The sequence below is a fragment of the Elephantulus edwardii genome, unplaced genomic scaffold (genome assembly GCF_000299155.1).
Source record: "Elephantulus edwardii isolate Elephantulus edwardi_28Jun2011 unplaced genomic scaffold, EleEdw1.0 scaffold00083, whole genome shotgun sequence".
Taxonomy (NCBI): Eukaryota; Metazoa; Chordata; class Mammalia; order Macroscelidea; family Macroscelididae; genus Elephantulus; species Elephantulus edwardii.
The window spans coordinates 1159455-1176701 of record NW_006399833.1 but is presented as its reverse complement, the minus strand read 5'-3'; positions in this window follow the sequence as shown (position 1 = coordinate 1176701).

Genomic DNA, 17247 nt, shown 5'->3' with positions numbered 1-17247 from the left:
GCTCTTGCTCATATGTTGTTTCATGAAATTCTTCTGTGTCTTCCAACAATGTTAGCTTTTTTTATTTTAGTTGGTTCTGTTGTAATGTTACCTGATTCATCTCTTATTTGCATTATTTGTGTCTTTTCTTTCTTTTCTTTTGTGAGTTTTGCTAATGATTTGTTGATTTTATTTTCCTTTTCTAAGAACCAACTCCTAGTTTTCTTAATAGTTTCAATTGTTTTTCGGTTTTCTATTTCATAATTTCAGTTTTTTAGAGGGTGTCGTATTTTCTTGCTGTTCTTTTTCAATTTGCTGAAGTTGTTGAGTTAGAGAGTCAATGGTCAATATTTCTTGCCTTTTGATGTGTTTGCATATTGCTATATATTGATTTCTGCTTACTGCTTTGGCTGTTTCCCAGAGGTTTTGGTAAGTGGTGTTTTCATTGTCATTTGTTTCAAGAAACTTTTTAAAGTCATTTTTTAGTTCTTCTAGTACCCAGTCATGTTCAGCTTCCAAATGTATGATTTTTTTCTCCTTTTTCTTCTTATTATAATTTCTAAATTTGTAGCATTATGGTCTGAAAAGAGGCTTTGTATTACTTCTATTTTTTTAAAAATTTATTGATGTTTTCCTTGTGACTTAGAATGTGATCTGTTCTGGAGAATGTTCATTGCACATTGGAGAAGAAGGTATACTGTGCTTTTTTTGGGTCCATTAGCCTTTAAGTATCTATGAGGTCAAGTTGATTTATTGTGTGGCTTAATTCTTCAGTATCTTTGCTGAGTTTCTTTCTGGTAGTTCTATCTTTTCTTGAGACGGTGTATTGAAGTCTCTAACTACTATAGTAGTGTTATCTATTTCCTTTTTCAGTTTTGTTAATGTTTACTTCATGTGTTTTGCAGGTCTTTCATTTGGGGCATAGATATTTATTATTGTATGTCCTCTTGTTCTATTGACCCTCTCAGCATTATGTAGTGACCTTCTTTGTCCTTTGTGATGGTTTTTACATTGACATTTCTTTTATTAGAGATTAATATTGCTACTCCTGCATTTTCTTGGTTGCCATTTGCTTGGTATATTTTCCCCCACCCTTTGTTTTTAGACTGTCTTTATGTTCATTTTTCAGGTGTGTCTCTTGTAGACAACATAATGATGAATTTTGTTTTTTTATCCAGCCTGCTACTCTTTTTCTCTTCAGTGGTGTATTTAAACCATTCACATTCAATGTGACTATTGAGAGGCAAGGTTTTATTGTTATCATTGTGTTGAATTCTTTTTGGTGTTTTGCTAGTTACTTTGGTCCATGATGATACCTGTGGTACCTCTGTAAGAAGGACATCTCCGAGTCTTTCTTGCAATGCTGGCCTTGTTTTTACAAACTCTCGTAGGGTCTGCTTTTGTGGGAATATCTTGATCTCTCCTTCATGTTTGATGGATAATTTTGCTGGGTACAGTATTATTGGTTGACAGTTGCGTTCTTTGAGTGTTTGACATATATCCTTCCACTCTCTTCTTTCTTGCATGGTTTCTACTGAGAAATCGGCACTTAATCTTATCTACTCTCCCTTATAGGTTACTGTTTGATTTTCCTTTGCTACTTTCAGGATTCTGCCCTTACCTTTGGTTCTGGCAAATGTAACTATGATACGTCTTGATGTTTTTCTTTTGGAGTCTAGTCTATATGGTGTTCACTGAGCTATTTGAATATATATTCTCTCATTTTTCATTATGCGTGGGAAGTTTTCTTCTAGCAATTCTTCCACAACTTTTTCAGTGCCTTTACGTGCTTCTTCCTGTTCAGGGATTCCAATGATGCACATGTTATTTCTCTTGATGGTGTCCCACATTATTCTTAGGTTTTCTTCTTTTTCCTTCTTTTTGAGTATACTTTTTGCTCTAGCAGATTGGTGGTGACAATTCTGTCTTCTATTTCACTGGTTCTGTGTTCCATCTTTTCAACTCTGCTCATGTGTCCCTCCATCATGTTGACAGCATCTGAAACATTGGACTTCATATTTTTAACAGTGGTTTCTTGTTTTTCCAGTTCCGCTAATGCCTTATTTGTTTTATCTGTATTGTTCTGGATTATTTTTTTAGCTCCTCCTGGTTTTTGCTTGCAGTATCCTGTAATTCTTCAAGTTTGTCTTCATCCATTGAAAGTATTTAATCATTGTTCTTTTAAATTCTGTGTCAGAAAGTTCCAGCAGACTTTATGGCTTCAGGAAATCCATTGATACTGTGTCACCCTTTGGGGGTGATATCTTGCTTTGCACTTGTGTATTGTGTAGGATAGCTTGCTATACTTGAGACATTGATATGTTCTTGATCTGAAGACAATGCCCTAGAGATCAATTGGGTAGCTACCCCACTTATGTTTTTCTCTGAACTTCTGACTCCAGAGAAATGTCAGTTCATAGCCTTTGAGAGAAGCCTTTTGTAGGTAAGACAGGTCAAGGTGCTCCGAATTAAAGGCAGGTTCATTCAACAGACATGTAGGCACACGCGTGGACCCAAATGGGGTGGGGCATGCATGGGAGTGGAGCAATCACAAGGGCAGGTCAACCACCTGGGCGATCTCACTCAGATCTCAATTGTCTGGGTGTCCTTATTTGGGGTCCCTATTCAAATTCCAGCTGTCCACTCAGTGGTCCTGTCCAGTGGCATTTACGCAGGTGCCCTCATTCAGTTGCCCCTACCCAAGCAGGGTCCTGGGTCCAAAGGGACTCAACAAGTCAAAGTCAAATTCCCACAAACCCACTTACCCCTGGCTGGTCTGCAGTGTCCAGAAAAGTTCAGACAAATTACCACTGGCCCATCCATTCCTGGACAGTCGGCTGGTCCAAGAGAGCTCAGCCAAATTCCCACCAGTGGGTTCATCCTTGGGTACTCTCCCAGGCAATCGGCAGTTCCCAAGAAAACCTAATTAGGATCCTACCAGCCTTTCTCATGGCAGATCAGTCCCACAGCAGGTCAATTGGTGGCTTTGGGCAATGGCTGGATGCCCAGCATGCCTTTGTCTTCGGATTAAAAATCCTACTGTCCACATCTGTTGGTAGGTCTCTGTGCTTCATGAAGGACTCTCTAGTGACCCTGGGGTGGCGCTGAGGGTGCAGGGCTGTGGTATGGACACCAGGGTGTGCCAGAGATGTAGGGGCACAGGACTGTGGCAGGGATGGTGTCCTAGGGATGTGGTTCTGTGGCAGGGATGGGGTTCACGGGAGGGGCTTTGGGGCTTGGGTGCTGCTGGGAGTTAGGGGTTTCAGTCTGTTCCAAGATGTTAATCTGTCAAGTCACCTGTCCTCAGCACATTAGACTGCCCACATTGCTGGAGTGCACTGCCCTGACATACGTTGTTAAAGTACAAAATATTCAGAAATACTTCTTACTCTTGTTGTAAATGTGGACTGTCAGATAACAAATTATCAATTAACAACTGAGGTGTAGGTATACTTCTAAGGTTACTCTTTAAAATGAAAGGTTGAAATAGTATCTATGAACATTTTGCCTCATATTCTTTCTCCCTAAAAGATCTATTAATATTTTACCATATTATTTTCCTCTGAAAGTTTTGTTAACACTTAATGACTATCAAGGTCCCTGTTTTTCATTCTTTGGATATCTTCAGGCTGACAGTTGACACTTGCTCCCACATTGATCCCCCAATTTCTCCTATACAATGGCTATAAGCTCAGTCAATTCATCCTGTGACTTGATGGGACTCATAAGCTTAAGAAAGAAATTCATTTTCCTTCAGAAACAACCAATATATTTGAAAACTTCTCTGGAGGAGTTCTTTCAGAAGAAAGGTTGATGGTGAGTGATCTGTATACATTTTCCTCCTATTCACAGAATGCATTTTATTATTTTTAAATTTGTGTTTGTAAATTTCTAACTGTGGTTTTAATGAAAGTTTACAGAACTGTTGCATTTTCATTCAATCTTTTTTGCACGTTTTCTTCTCACTGCTTCCCTTCCTCTTCTCACTCGAAATCATTGGCAATAAGATAGATGCAAATCAAAACTACAATGAGGTACCAACTCACCCCAGTAGCACTGGCATACTTTAGAAAGAAAGCAAGAAATAAATATTGGAGAGGATGTGGAGAGGTGAGAACTTTTATACACTGTTGGTGAGATTGTAAAATGGCACAATCACTCTGGAAGTCAATTTCTTTTGAGATACAGAATGAGTAGATTACACGGTTGGAAAATGTTTTTGCTGAGCACAGAGATGGATCTTTCTAAGCCTGGTCCCAGTTTGTCTCTTAGGAACTTTATAGTTTGGGGCTTTGTTTTCAGGTTTCTGATCCACCTAGAGTTGATAACAATTGGGAACAAACTTTTTGCAATGCCATCTCAGACAAGGGTCTCATAACAAAAGTTTACAGAATGCTCCTGGGCCTCCAGAAGAAAAAGACTGATAACCCAATAACAAAATTTAAAAAAGACATGGTGATGGCATTGTAAAATGGCACCACTCTGGAAGACAGTTTGGTGTTTCCTCAAAATGTTGAATATAGAAACTCCGTATGACAAAGCTAATCCACTACTAAGAAAATACATGTTGTTGTTGTTGTTGTTATGTGCTGTTGAGTCACTTGTGACTCATAGAGACCCTATGTACAACAGCCCTAAACTCTGACCTGTCGTTTGCCAATCACACTGTCTCTGACACTCCCGTCCTGATTACCCCAGTCACTGAATCAATCCACCTCATAGAGGGCCTTCCCCTCCTGTGCTGTCCCTCCACCCTCCCAAGCATGATGTCCCTCTCCACGGACCGCTATCTCCTTACAACATGTCCGAAATATGTTAGATGGTGCTTCAGAATCCTTGCCTCCAAGGAGCCACCCGGCTTAACCCTTTCCAGGACGAATCTGTCTGTTTTCCTAGCAGTCCATGGTACTCTCAATACTCTTCTCCAGCACCACATCTCAAAGGCATTAATTCTCCTTCTATCCTCCCTGGTCATTGTCCAACTCTCTGATGCATAACAAGTGATTGCGAAGACTATGGCCTGTATCAAACACACCTTAGTCTCCAGAGAGACACCATTGCTCTTCAGTACTTCGGAGAGGTCCCTAACAGCAGACTTTCCCATGACAGTGCACCTTTTAATTTCCTGCCTACTGGTGCCAAGAGTGTTGACTGTGGAGCCAAGCAAACTAAAGCTTTGAACAGTCTCAACCTCGTCACCATCCATCCTGATGCTGCCAATTGGTCCAGTGGTGAGAATCTTTGTCTTCTTGACATTGAGCCTCAATTCATATTGGAGGCTACACTCCTTGACCCTCTGCAGCAGGTGCTTCAGGTCCTCCTCAGTTTCAGCAAGCAGGGTTGTGTCATCTGCATAAAGCAGATTGTTGATAAATCGTCCACCAATCTTGACCCCACATTTCTCCTCATAGAGCCCAACCTCCCGGATAATCTGTTCTGCATATATGTTGAAAAGGTATGGAGATAGGATGCATCCCTAGCATAGGCCCTTCCCAATTTTGAACCATGCAGTTGTCCCTTGCTCTGTTCTGATGACTGCCTCCTGGCCAAGTATAGGTTTCTCATTAAAATGATCAAGTAAAGCAGATTCTTGATAGATCTTCCACCAATCTTGACCCCACTTTCTTCTCATAGTGCCCAGCCTCCCGGATAATCGGTTCTGCATACATATGTAAGAAAAAATACATACTCCAAGGAAAATAGAACTGACACACAAATGGAGATTTGTACATCAATACTTATAGCAGTGTTATTCACCATCACAAGAACAAAATATCCAAGTACAACTTAATGGATTTAGAAACTGTGGTACATTCACACAACAGAATACTATGTATGAAGCACTCAGGAATAACCATTTCGAAAAATACTGCATAACTTGGGAGAGACTGGAGAGCATTATGCTGAGTGAACTAACTCAGTCTCACAAGGACAAATGGCCATAAGGCCGTAATGGTCATAAGGCCATTATTGTAAAAATAGAAGGATATCTAGTTAAACATATATGGGGACCCAAGAGGGGAATGGGTGGGAGCAGAGAGGTGAGGATGAATAGAGGTAAAACCATAGGGTTACACAGTTTGGTGGGTGAAGGGATTGGGTGAAGGAAATGGGAAGGATCCGGCAGGGACCTGACAAGGTTGGGTAATGATGGTCAAGGTCCAATGGTAATTGATTTTATAAAATATAATGGATGGGCATGATTGTATGAAACATAATATGAATGAGGAATAGTGTGAAACACAATATTTATGAACTTTGTGAGCAAACCAATATAAAACAAAAGAAAAAGAAAAAATTAAAAAGATCAGGAAATTAATTGCAGTTGAAAAGTGTGTAGTCAGGTACCTCCTCTCTAAATTACTGTAGAGCAATGATGTTCGTTTAAGAACTATGGTGTACTTGATTCAGACCATGGTCTTTCCAATTACTTGCTATGCTCCTGAGAGCTGTATAGTGAATAAAGATGACAGAAGAATAAGTAATGCCTTTGTACTGTGATGTTGGAGAAGAATACTAAATATCTCTTGGGCTGCCTGAAAAATAAACATATGTCTGGAGAAAGTACAGCCAGAGTGCTCCTTGGGGGCAAAGATGGTGAAGCTTTGTCTGTCATACTTTGGGCATGTTGTTATGAGAATCTATTCTTTGGAGAGGGACATCATGCTTGGAAAGATGAAAGGCTGGTGAAAGAGAGGTGGACCCTCAAAACAGATGGATTGACACAGTGTCTGAAGACTGCACCATTGGTTCTTGATCACATGCTACTCTCTAAAATGGTTTATTTGCTAATTTAATTCCTGATTAAAACAAGTTTGGAAGCAGGAGTGGCATCCACTTAAGTAATAGCTTGCTTCTGGAAACCCTGAGAACCTGGAGAAATAATGAAAGTCACAGAACTGTTGAAAACTTTCATTCATAGGGTCGCTATGAATTGCCTACGACTCGACAGCACTTAACAACAACAACAGTGACCATATATTCCTTCCATCATCTTTGGATGTTTTCTGCATCATTGAATATTTTGACCATAGAATCCTTCAGGATTTCACATTGAGACTTAAATTATTTGCTCTTCTGTTCTTTCAGCTTGAGAAATGGCAAATGTCATTTTGGATTTTCTAATTCCAGGGTTTTTTTCACATAATATTTTGCTTTCTTCTTGAGATGCCATTTGAAATCTTTTGTTAAGCTCTTGTATTTCATCACTTCTGCCTTTGGCTTTAGCTTCTCTATATTCAAGAGCAAGTTTCAATATCTTTTGACATATCTTTTGGTCTTTTCTGTCTTTTTAATGACCTTTTGCTTTCTTCATTATTGATGTCATCCCACAAATAGTATGATTTTTGGTCTTAGTGTTCTATGCGTCAAATCTATTCTTGGTATAGTTTTTAAATTCAGGAAGGACAAAATCAAGGTAGTAATTTGTTTTTGCATTTTCTTCAGCTGAACTTGCTTATGAGTTATTTATTGTGTGTTACACCATCAGCCTCTATCCTTTGTCTGCTGATATTTCACGTCATCATGGTCTCTTTGGAATATGTAATAAATTTCATTTCTGTGTATTCCATTAAGGATAGATCAGTTGGCCAGGCGGTTGTCCTCCACATTTCTTGGCACAACTTGGTGAGCACATCCAGGGCAGCATCTGTTTGTTGAAATATATCAATCAGTATGTCATCAATTCCTGGGCTCTTGTTTTTTGCCAGTTCTTTCAGAGCAGCTTGAACTTCTTTCTTCATCACCAGGCTCTTGTTCATACGTTGTTTCACGAAGTTCTTCTGTGTCCACCAATTCCTTTTGGTACAATGACTCTGTATATTCTGTCAATCTTCTTTTAATGCTTCCTGGATCATTTAATATTCTGCCCAGAGCATCCTTAAGTATTGCAACTTGAGGTTTGAATTTGTTCCTCAGTTCCTTGAGCTTAAGAAACGCTGAGCAAGTTCGGCCCCTTTGATTTTCTGACTCCAGCTCTGTGCACATTTCATTGTATTATTTTTTTCCCCCACGCTGCTCTCTGGAATCTTTGGTTCAACTCCTTAATATCTTGATTTCTTCCCTTTCATTTGGCTTCTCAGCACTCCAGTGCAATATTCAGAGGGTTCCTTCTGACATCCTTCTTGGTCTTTTCTTTTCTTCCTCTTGTCTTTGTAATGACCTTTTGCATTCTTCATAGATGATATTGTCCCACAGATCATCTGGTCTTTGCGCATTAATGTCCAAGCCTCAAACCTGTTTCTGAGATGGTTTTGAAAAAAATTTTTTTTGTTTCTGTGGACTTGATTTAATTTTCCTCAGATTCAGCTTGAACTTGTGTATGAGTAGTTAGTAGGTGGTGTTTTCCACAATCAGCAGCTGGCCTAGTTTTTACACCTGATATTGAGCTTCTCCAGGGATTCTTTACCATATGTAATCAATCTGATTCCTGTGCATACCATCCGTGAAATACATGTGTATAGACTGCGTTTGTGTTTCTTATAAAATGTAAAAGTCGTTGATTGTGCAAAATTCTATCATTTTATCTTCAGCTTCATTTCTGTCACCAAGTAAGTCGATATTTTGCAACTGCTGATCCTTCTTCTCTATTCCCAAATTTTTCATTCCAGTCACTCATTTTTATTAATGCATCTTGATTGCATATTTGATCAATCTTTGACTTGAAAAGTTGATAGAAATCTTCTATTTCCTCCTCATTGGCTATGGTTATTGGTGCATATATTTGAATTATTAAATTTAATAACAAACTGTGGCTGACTCTGAGAAGAATGGGAATCCCGAAATATTTAATCGTGTTAATGCGAAACCTATACTTGGACCAAGAGGTAGTCGTCAGAACACAACTTGGTGAGCACATCCAGGGCAGTATTCTGTTAGGTGAAATATGTCAGTTGGTATACCATCTATTCCTGGAGCCTTACTTTTTGCCATTTCCTTCAAAGCAGCCTAAACTTCTTCTTTCATCACCATAGGTTCTTGCTCATATATTGTTTCATGAAATTCTTCTGTGTCTTCCAATTTCTTTCGATACAGTGACTCAATATATTCTTTCCATATTCTCTTAATACTTCCAGGATCGTTTAACATTCTGCCGAAAGCATCTTTGATTATAGCAACCCGAGGTTTGAATTTGTTCTTCAGTTCCTTGAACTTAAGATATGCTGAGCGAGTTCGGCCCTTTTGATTTTCTGACTCCAACTCAATGCACATTTCATTGTAATATTTTGCTTTGTTATCCCGTGCTGCCTTTAGAAGGGGTCGTCGTACTAGGGATATTGTAGCTGATGTTAGATGGATTTAGCTGAAAGCAGAGAATACCAGAGGAATGTCTATCTGTGTTTCATTGACTATGCAAAGGCATTTGACTGTGTGGATCACAACAAACTATGGCTGATTTTGAGAAGAATGGGAATCCCAGAACACTTGATCGTTCTAATGCGAAACCTATACTTGAACCAGGAGGCAGTGGCCAGAACAGAGCAAGGGAACACTGCATGGTTCAAAATTAGGAAGGGTGTACGCCAGGGATGCATCCTATCTCCATACTTTTTCAACCTATATGCAGAACAGATTATCCGGGAGGCTAGGCTCTATGAGGAGAAATGTGGGGTCAAAATTGGTGGATGATTTATCAACAATCTGTGTTATGCAGATGACACAACACTGCTTGCTGAAACTGAAGAGGACTTGAAGTACCTGCTGCAAAGGGTCAAGGACTGGAGCCTCCAATATGGATTGAAGCTCAATGTCAAGAAGAAAAAGATTCTCACCACTGGACCAATTGGCAGCATCAGGATGGATGGTGAAGAGATTGAGATTGTACACAGCTTTAGTTTGCTTGGCTCCATAGTCAACAGTCTTGGCACCAGCAGCCACGAAATTAAAAGACACATTGCCATGGGAAAGTCTGCTGTTAGGGGCCTCTCCAAAGTACTGAAGAGCAGTGGTGTCTCCCTGGAGACTAAGGTGTGTCTGATACAGGCCATGGTCTTCGCAATCACTTGTTATGCATCAGAGAGTTGGACAATGACCAAGGAGGATAGAAGGAGAACTGGGCCTTTAAGCCTTTGAGCTGTGGTGCTGGAGAAGAGCATTGAGAATACCATGGACTTCTAGGAAAACAAACAGATTTGTACTGGAGAGGGTTAAACCAGTTGGCTCCTTGGAGGCAAGGATTCTGAGGCTCCGTCTAACATACTTTGGTCATGTTGTGAGGAGAGACCGATCCTTGGAGAAAGACATCATGCTTGGGAGGGTGGAGGGACAGCTCAGGAGGGGAAGGCCCTCTATGAGGTGGATTGATTCAGTGACTGGGATAATCAGGATGGTAGTGTCAGAGAATGCAATTGGCACAGGACAGAGCAGAATTTAGGGCTGTTGTACATAGGGTCGCTATGACTCTACGGCACATAACAACAAAAAACAACATAGGAAAGGGAACAAACCTAGAGAGAACAAACTTGTGAGTTACAAATAGAAGGGTTCTGGGGGTTTTGTTTTCAGGTTTACTGGGGGAGAGGGTGGCGGGAAGTAGCCTAGAAAAAATTCTCTGGATACCCTAGGCTTTTTTGGTTGTTCTTGTTTGTTTTGTTTTCCCCATCCAAGGGTCAGATGGCACAGTCTGGGGACTGAGGAACTCACCCTGAGGGCCGTGACGGCTCGCTCTGAGCCGAGGGCCAAAGACAGCCCACCCCAGGCAGAGGGCTGTGATGGCTCGCCTTGAGCCGAGGGCCAAAGACAGCCTGTTCCGAGCAGGGCAACATCCCCCCCCCAGGGCCTGGCTGGTACACTCCCCCTCCAATTGCCCCCACCCCAGTGTGGTCCCCTTGCCTGACCGAGGACTATGTGGCCAAGGACAGCATCTCCAATTCCAGCACCACCACGTTTACCCCCCCATAAGTGGTCATACTATACTTTGAAGTAGGTGTCACTGCCCTTCCCCTTTATAAATGTCAAAGGGAACCTGAAAGTTGTGAACAGACTCCCCCCAGGTCCAAACAGCTTTTGGCAGAAACATTCAACAGATCAAAATATGTGATGCATTTAGGATGTGGTTCCTCTTGGACATGCTGCCACTGTTAAGTGTCATCAAGTAGACAACTCACAGTGACCTTCAACAATCCATTGTGTGGGTGATCATCTTCTCTGGCCTGTCCAAGGAAACCCAAACCTGCAGGCGGTGGGGCGCATGTCCCATCTCCCGTGCAGGCTGCGGGCTGGTGCTCATCATCTCCTGCAAGGGAGGCTGGCAGGCGCCGTCCCATTTTCCACACGGGTGGCACGTGTCATATTCTGCATGGGCCAAATATTGCAATTCTTACTGGGGTGAAATGATATCTCATTCTTGTTTTTATTTGCAGCTCTCTTAGAGCTAGGAATTTTAAACATTTCTTCATGTATTTGTTCGTCATCTGAATGTCTTGTTTGGTGAAGTGTCTGTTCATATTCTGTGCCCATTTTTTGTTTGTGTTGTTTTCTTCATTTTCTTCTGGTGTTCAAGTTTTCAATAAATTCTAGATATAAGTCCCTTTTCAGACATGCCATTGTTTTTATGTGCTGTTGAGTCGCCTGTGACTCATAACGACCCTATGTACAACAGCCCTAAACCCTGCTCTATCTCTTGCCAATCTTACTGCCTTCGACATGCCTATCTCCATTACCTCAGTGACTGAATCAATCCATCTAATAGATAGTCTTCCTCTCCTGCGCTGTCCCTCCACCCTCCCAAGCATGATGTTCCTCTCCAAGGACTGATACTGCCTTTCAACATGCCCAAAATATGTCAGACGGAGCTTCAGAATCCTTGCCTCCAAGGAGCATCCTGGCTTCACCCTCTCCAGGATGAACTTGTTTGTTCTCCCAGCAGTCCATGATATATTCAGTACTCTTCTCTAGCACCAAAGCTCAACAGGTACCAACTCTGCTTCTGTCATCCCTAGTCATTTTCTAGCTCTCTGATGCATAGCCAGTAATTGCAAAGACCATGACCTTGATTGAGGCATCTTGCTCTTCAGTCCTTTGGAAAGGTCTCCAACAACTAACTTTCCCAATGCAATTCGTCTTTTAATTTCCTGGCTGCTAAGAGTATTGACTGTAGAGCCAAGAAAATTGAAGGTGTCAACAATCTCAATCTCTTTATCATCCAATAGGATGCTGCCAATTGGCCCAGTGTTGAGAATCTTTGTTTTCTTGATGCTGAGCTTCAATCTATATTGAAGGTTGTAGTCCTTAACTTTCTGCAACAAGTGCTTCAGGTCCTCCTCAGTTTCAGCAAGCAGGGTTGTGTCATCTGCATAATGAAGATTGTTTATGAGTTACCTTCAATCTTGATGCCACACTTCTCCTCATAGAGCCCAGGCTTCCGGATAATTTGTTCCACACATAGATTGAAAAGATATGGAGATAGGACACATCCATGACACACAACCTTCCCAATTTTGAACCATGCAGTGTTTCCTTGCTCTGTTCTGATGACTGCCTCTTGGTCCCAGTATAGGTTTCACATAAGTACAATCAAGTGTTCTGGTATACCCATTCTTCTCAGAGTCAACCACAATTTGTTGTGATGTACACAGTTAAATGCTTAGCATAGTCAATGAAACAGATAGACATTATTCCGGTGCTCTCTGCTTTTTTTTTTTTCTCAAAATCTATGAGTTAAAGCTTTATTATATTTGTCTTCAAAGAGCACATTGGCTGCACTTTTTAAAGACATCTGTTTATTCCTTTGGCAGTCCGTGGGTTATTCAATATTATCCAGCACTACAACTCAACAGCATCAATTTTTCTTTTGTCATACTTATTCATTGTCCAACTCTCAGCAGCATATCAAGTGATTGAAAAGACCACAGTATGAATTGGACACACTTTAGACCTCAAACTATCATCATTGTTCCTCAGTAATTTGGAGAGTTCCCTCACTGCAGACGTCCCAGTGAAAAATGTCTTTTGATCTCCTGACGGCTGGTACCAAGTGTATTGATCCAGGTAAAATGAAGTTATTCAGTTTAAATATTTTCTCCATCCATCATGATATGATATTTCCTCTAGGTCCAATAATGAGAATTTTGCTTTCTTAATGTTAAAATGCAATTCATTTTTAAGGGTACAGGATTTTATCTACAGCAAGCATTTCAAGTCCTTCTTACTTTGAGCAAGCACCGTTGTATCATTGGCATAAAGAAGGTTGTTGATGAGTCATCTTCTGAACTTTTAAAAATTTTTTTCTTTTTTAATTTACTATTAATTTCAATGAAAATTAACAGAGACTTTGGATTTCCATTCATTCATTGTTGCACTTTTCTCTCCTCCCAACCCTCCCTCCAGTACACTACCCTCTTGGGAAAGTAAAAGAAAAATTCTTTCATTGCTTTACAATCCCTCCCCCCAGGTCCACTCCACTATGCAGCCTTCGCTCTGTACTCCTGTCATGACAAAAATACCTAATCACATATCCTTTTTAAACAGATTTCTCTCTCATCTCTTTCAATTCAATCTACATAATTGAACCCATCTTTCTCAGTCTCCTCCCAACCCTGATGTCAGTCTTGTTTTACAATAGTGGCACCATGCAATATTTTTCCTTTTGTGACTGATATACCTCACTCAGCGTAATGTCCTTCAAGGTCACCCATTTTGAATAATATTGCATGAGTTCCTTGTTTTTCAGTGAAGTGTAGTATTCCATTGTGTGAATATACCTCAGCTTCTCTATCCATTCATTTGTTGATGGACACTTAGGTTGTTTCCAACTACTTGCTATTGTAAACAAAGCCACAATAAACGTGGGTGTTCATATATCTGCTTGGATGTCAGTTATGGTCTATTTGGGGTTTATTCCCAGTAGTGGAATTGCTGGGTCAAATTACGTATCTCTATTTGCACCTTTTTGAGAAAGCGCCATACCGCCTTCCACAGCTGTTACACCAGGTACTCTCTGCTTTCAGCCAAGGTCCACTTCACATTAGCTATAATATCCCTAGTACCACTGTCCCTTCTAAATCCAGTCCACACTTCAGGCAGTTCTCTGCTGATGTGCTGTTCCAGTCGTTTTTGGATAATCTTCAGCAGAATCTTGCTTGCATGTGCTATCAATGATACTGTTCAATAATTTCCACACTCTAATATCTTTACACAGATGATATGATAGTGTACTTAGAAAACCCTAAAGACTCAGCAAGAAAACTATTGGACATAGTTGACCAGTTCAGCAAAGTAGCAGGATACAAGATCAGCATACAAAAATCAGTTGGATTTCTCTACAGTGACAAACAGAATACAGAGCGTGAACTAAGAAAAACAATACCCTTCACAATACCTAATCATGAGATAAAATATTTGGGAGTAAATATAACTAGAAACACAAAGGATCTATTCAAAGAAAATGACAAAACATTACTACAAGAAACAAAAAGAGATCTGGAGAAGTGGAAGAATATCCCTTGCTCATGGATAGGAAGACTCAATATTGTGAAAATGGCAATACTACCAAAGGCAATTTACACGTTCAATGCAATTCCAGTACAAATACCAATCCCATTCTTCAACGATATGGAAAAGGCTTCATTTGGAATGGAAAGAAGCCCCGAATAAGCAAAGCACCCCTTAAAAATAGAAAAAAGATAGGAGGCATCTCACTCCCTGATTTCAAATCTTACTACACTGCCATGGTGGTTAAGACAGCATGGTACTGGGACGATGACAGACGCATAGATCAATGGAATAGGATTGAAACCTGGAATTCAGCCCATCTATTTATGGTCAACTCATTTTGACAAGGAGGTGAAATCAGTTAAGTGGGGAAACGACAGCCTTTTTAACAAATGGTGTTGGCAAAATCGGAAACCTATCTCCAGAAGTCTTAAGCAAGATCCACATCTCACTCCATATACAAAAACAAAGTCAAGGTGGATCATGGACCTGGGACTAAAACCAAGGACTATAAACTTCATTAAAGAAAAGCTTGGAGGGACTCTAGAAGTCCTAATGCACAACATAAACAGTCTTCCAAGTATTCTGAAAAATCTACAACCAGGAGAAGATGAAATAGATGAATGGGACCGTCTCAAAACCAAATCCCTATGCACATCCAAAAACTTCTCCAACAGGGTAAAAAGGGAAGCCACAGACTGGGAAAAAGTGTTTGGTAATGACATGTCAGATAAGGGACTTATATTTAGAATTTATAAAATACTTGAGCACCACAACAAAATAAAGCTAAACAATCCAATTGAAAATTGGGCACAAGTTATGAACAGATACTTCACCAAAGAAGACATTCAGATGGCCAACAAGGACATGAAGAAATGTTCAAAATCCCAGCTCTAAGAGAGATGCAAATCAAGACAACTATGAGATAGCATCTCACTCCAGTCAGAAGAGCAAAATTTAACAAAACAGCAAGCAACAAATGCTGGTGAGGTTGTGGAGAGACTGGGATCCTTATTCACTGTTGGTGGAAGTGTAAAATGATGCAACCACTGTGGAAAGCCACGTGGCGCTTTCTCAAAAAGTTGCAAATAGAGATACCATTTGAGTCAGCAATTCCACTACTGGGAATATACCTTAAAGAGACCATAACCGACATCCAAGTAGGTAAATGCACACCCATGTTTTTTATGGGTTTTTTTTACAATAGCAATGAGTTGGAAACAACCCAAGTGCCCATCAAAAAATGAATGGGTAGAGAAGCTGTGGTATATTCACACAATGGAATACTATGCAACATTGAAAAAGCAAAGAACTCATGCAATATTATTCAAAATGGGTGACCCTGGAGGACATTTTGCTGAGTAAAATATCTCTGTCAGAAAAGCACAAATACTGTATGGTGCCACTGTTGTAGAATGAGGCTGACATCGAGGTGGGGATAAGACTGAGAAAAACTGGATAAATTATGTATATTGCATTGAAGCCGATGAGGGAGAGAACAGTTTAAAAGCAATATATTGTAGGACATTATAATTATCATAAGAGTTCAGAATGAGGCTTGTAGAGTGGAGTATACTTGGGGTGGTGGTGGTGGGGTGTGGGGGGATTATATACCAATGGAAGGAGTTTTTCTTTTGCTTCTCAAGGAGAAGAGCAAACTGGGGGTGGGGGTGGGGTGGGCGGGGAGAAAAGTGCAACAATGAATGAATGGAAATCTAAAATCTCTGTAAATGTTCACTGAAATTAATTTAAAAAAAGATCTGTTTATAAGAAAAGAAAAACTAAAAGAAAAAATAATTTCCACACTCTATTGTATCACCCTTCTTTGGAATGGGAACAAATATAGATCTCTTCCAGTCATCAGGCCACGTGGTTGTCCTCTAAATTTCTTGGCACAACTGAGTGAGCACATCCACGGCAGCATTTGTTTGTTGAAATATGTCAATAGGTATGTCATCAGTTTCTGGGTCCTTGTTTTTGGCAATTCTTTCAGAGCAGTTTGAACTTCTTCCTTCATCACCACAGGCTCTTGCTTATATGTTGTTTCATGAAATTCTTCTAGGTCTACCAATTCCTTTTGGTACAATGACTTCCTGGATCATTTAATACCCTGCTCAAAGCATTCGTAAGTATCGCAACTCGAGGTTTGAATTTGTTCTTCAGTTCCTTGAGCTTAAGAAATGCTGAGCTAGTTTAGCCCCTTAGATTTTCTGACTCCTGCTCCATGTGCAATTCATCATAATACTTTACTTTTTCTTGCCGCGCTTTCCTCTGGAATCTTCTGTTTAACTCTTAATATTTTGATTTCTTCCATTTGCTTTGGCTTCTTGTTGCTCCACTGCAATATTTAGGGTTTCTTCTGACATCCATCTTCGTCTTTTCTCTTTGTAATGACCTTTTGCGTTCTTCTTGGATGATATTCTTCATATCCTTTCACAGCTCATCCGGTCTTTGGTCATTAATGTCCAAGGACTCAAACCTGTTCCTGATATTGTTTTGAAATTCAGATGGGATAGACTCAAGGCCAAATTTGGGTTCCTGTGGACTTGATTTAATTTTCCTCAGCTTCAGCTTGAACTTGCATATGAGTAGTTAGTCGGTAGTCTTTTCCACAATCAACACCTGGCCTAGTTTACACAGCTGATACTGAGCTTCTCCAAAGATTCTTTCCACATATGTAATCAATCTGATTTCTATGCATACCGTCATGTGAAATCTGTGTGTATAGCCTATGGTTGTGTTTCTTATAGTATGTATTTGCAATGAATAAGTCTTTGATAGTGCAAAAGTCTATCATTTTATCTCCAGCTTCATTTCTGTCACCAAGTCCGTGTTTTG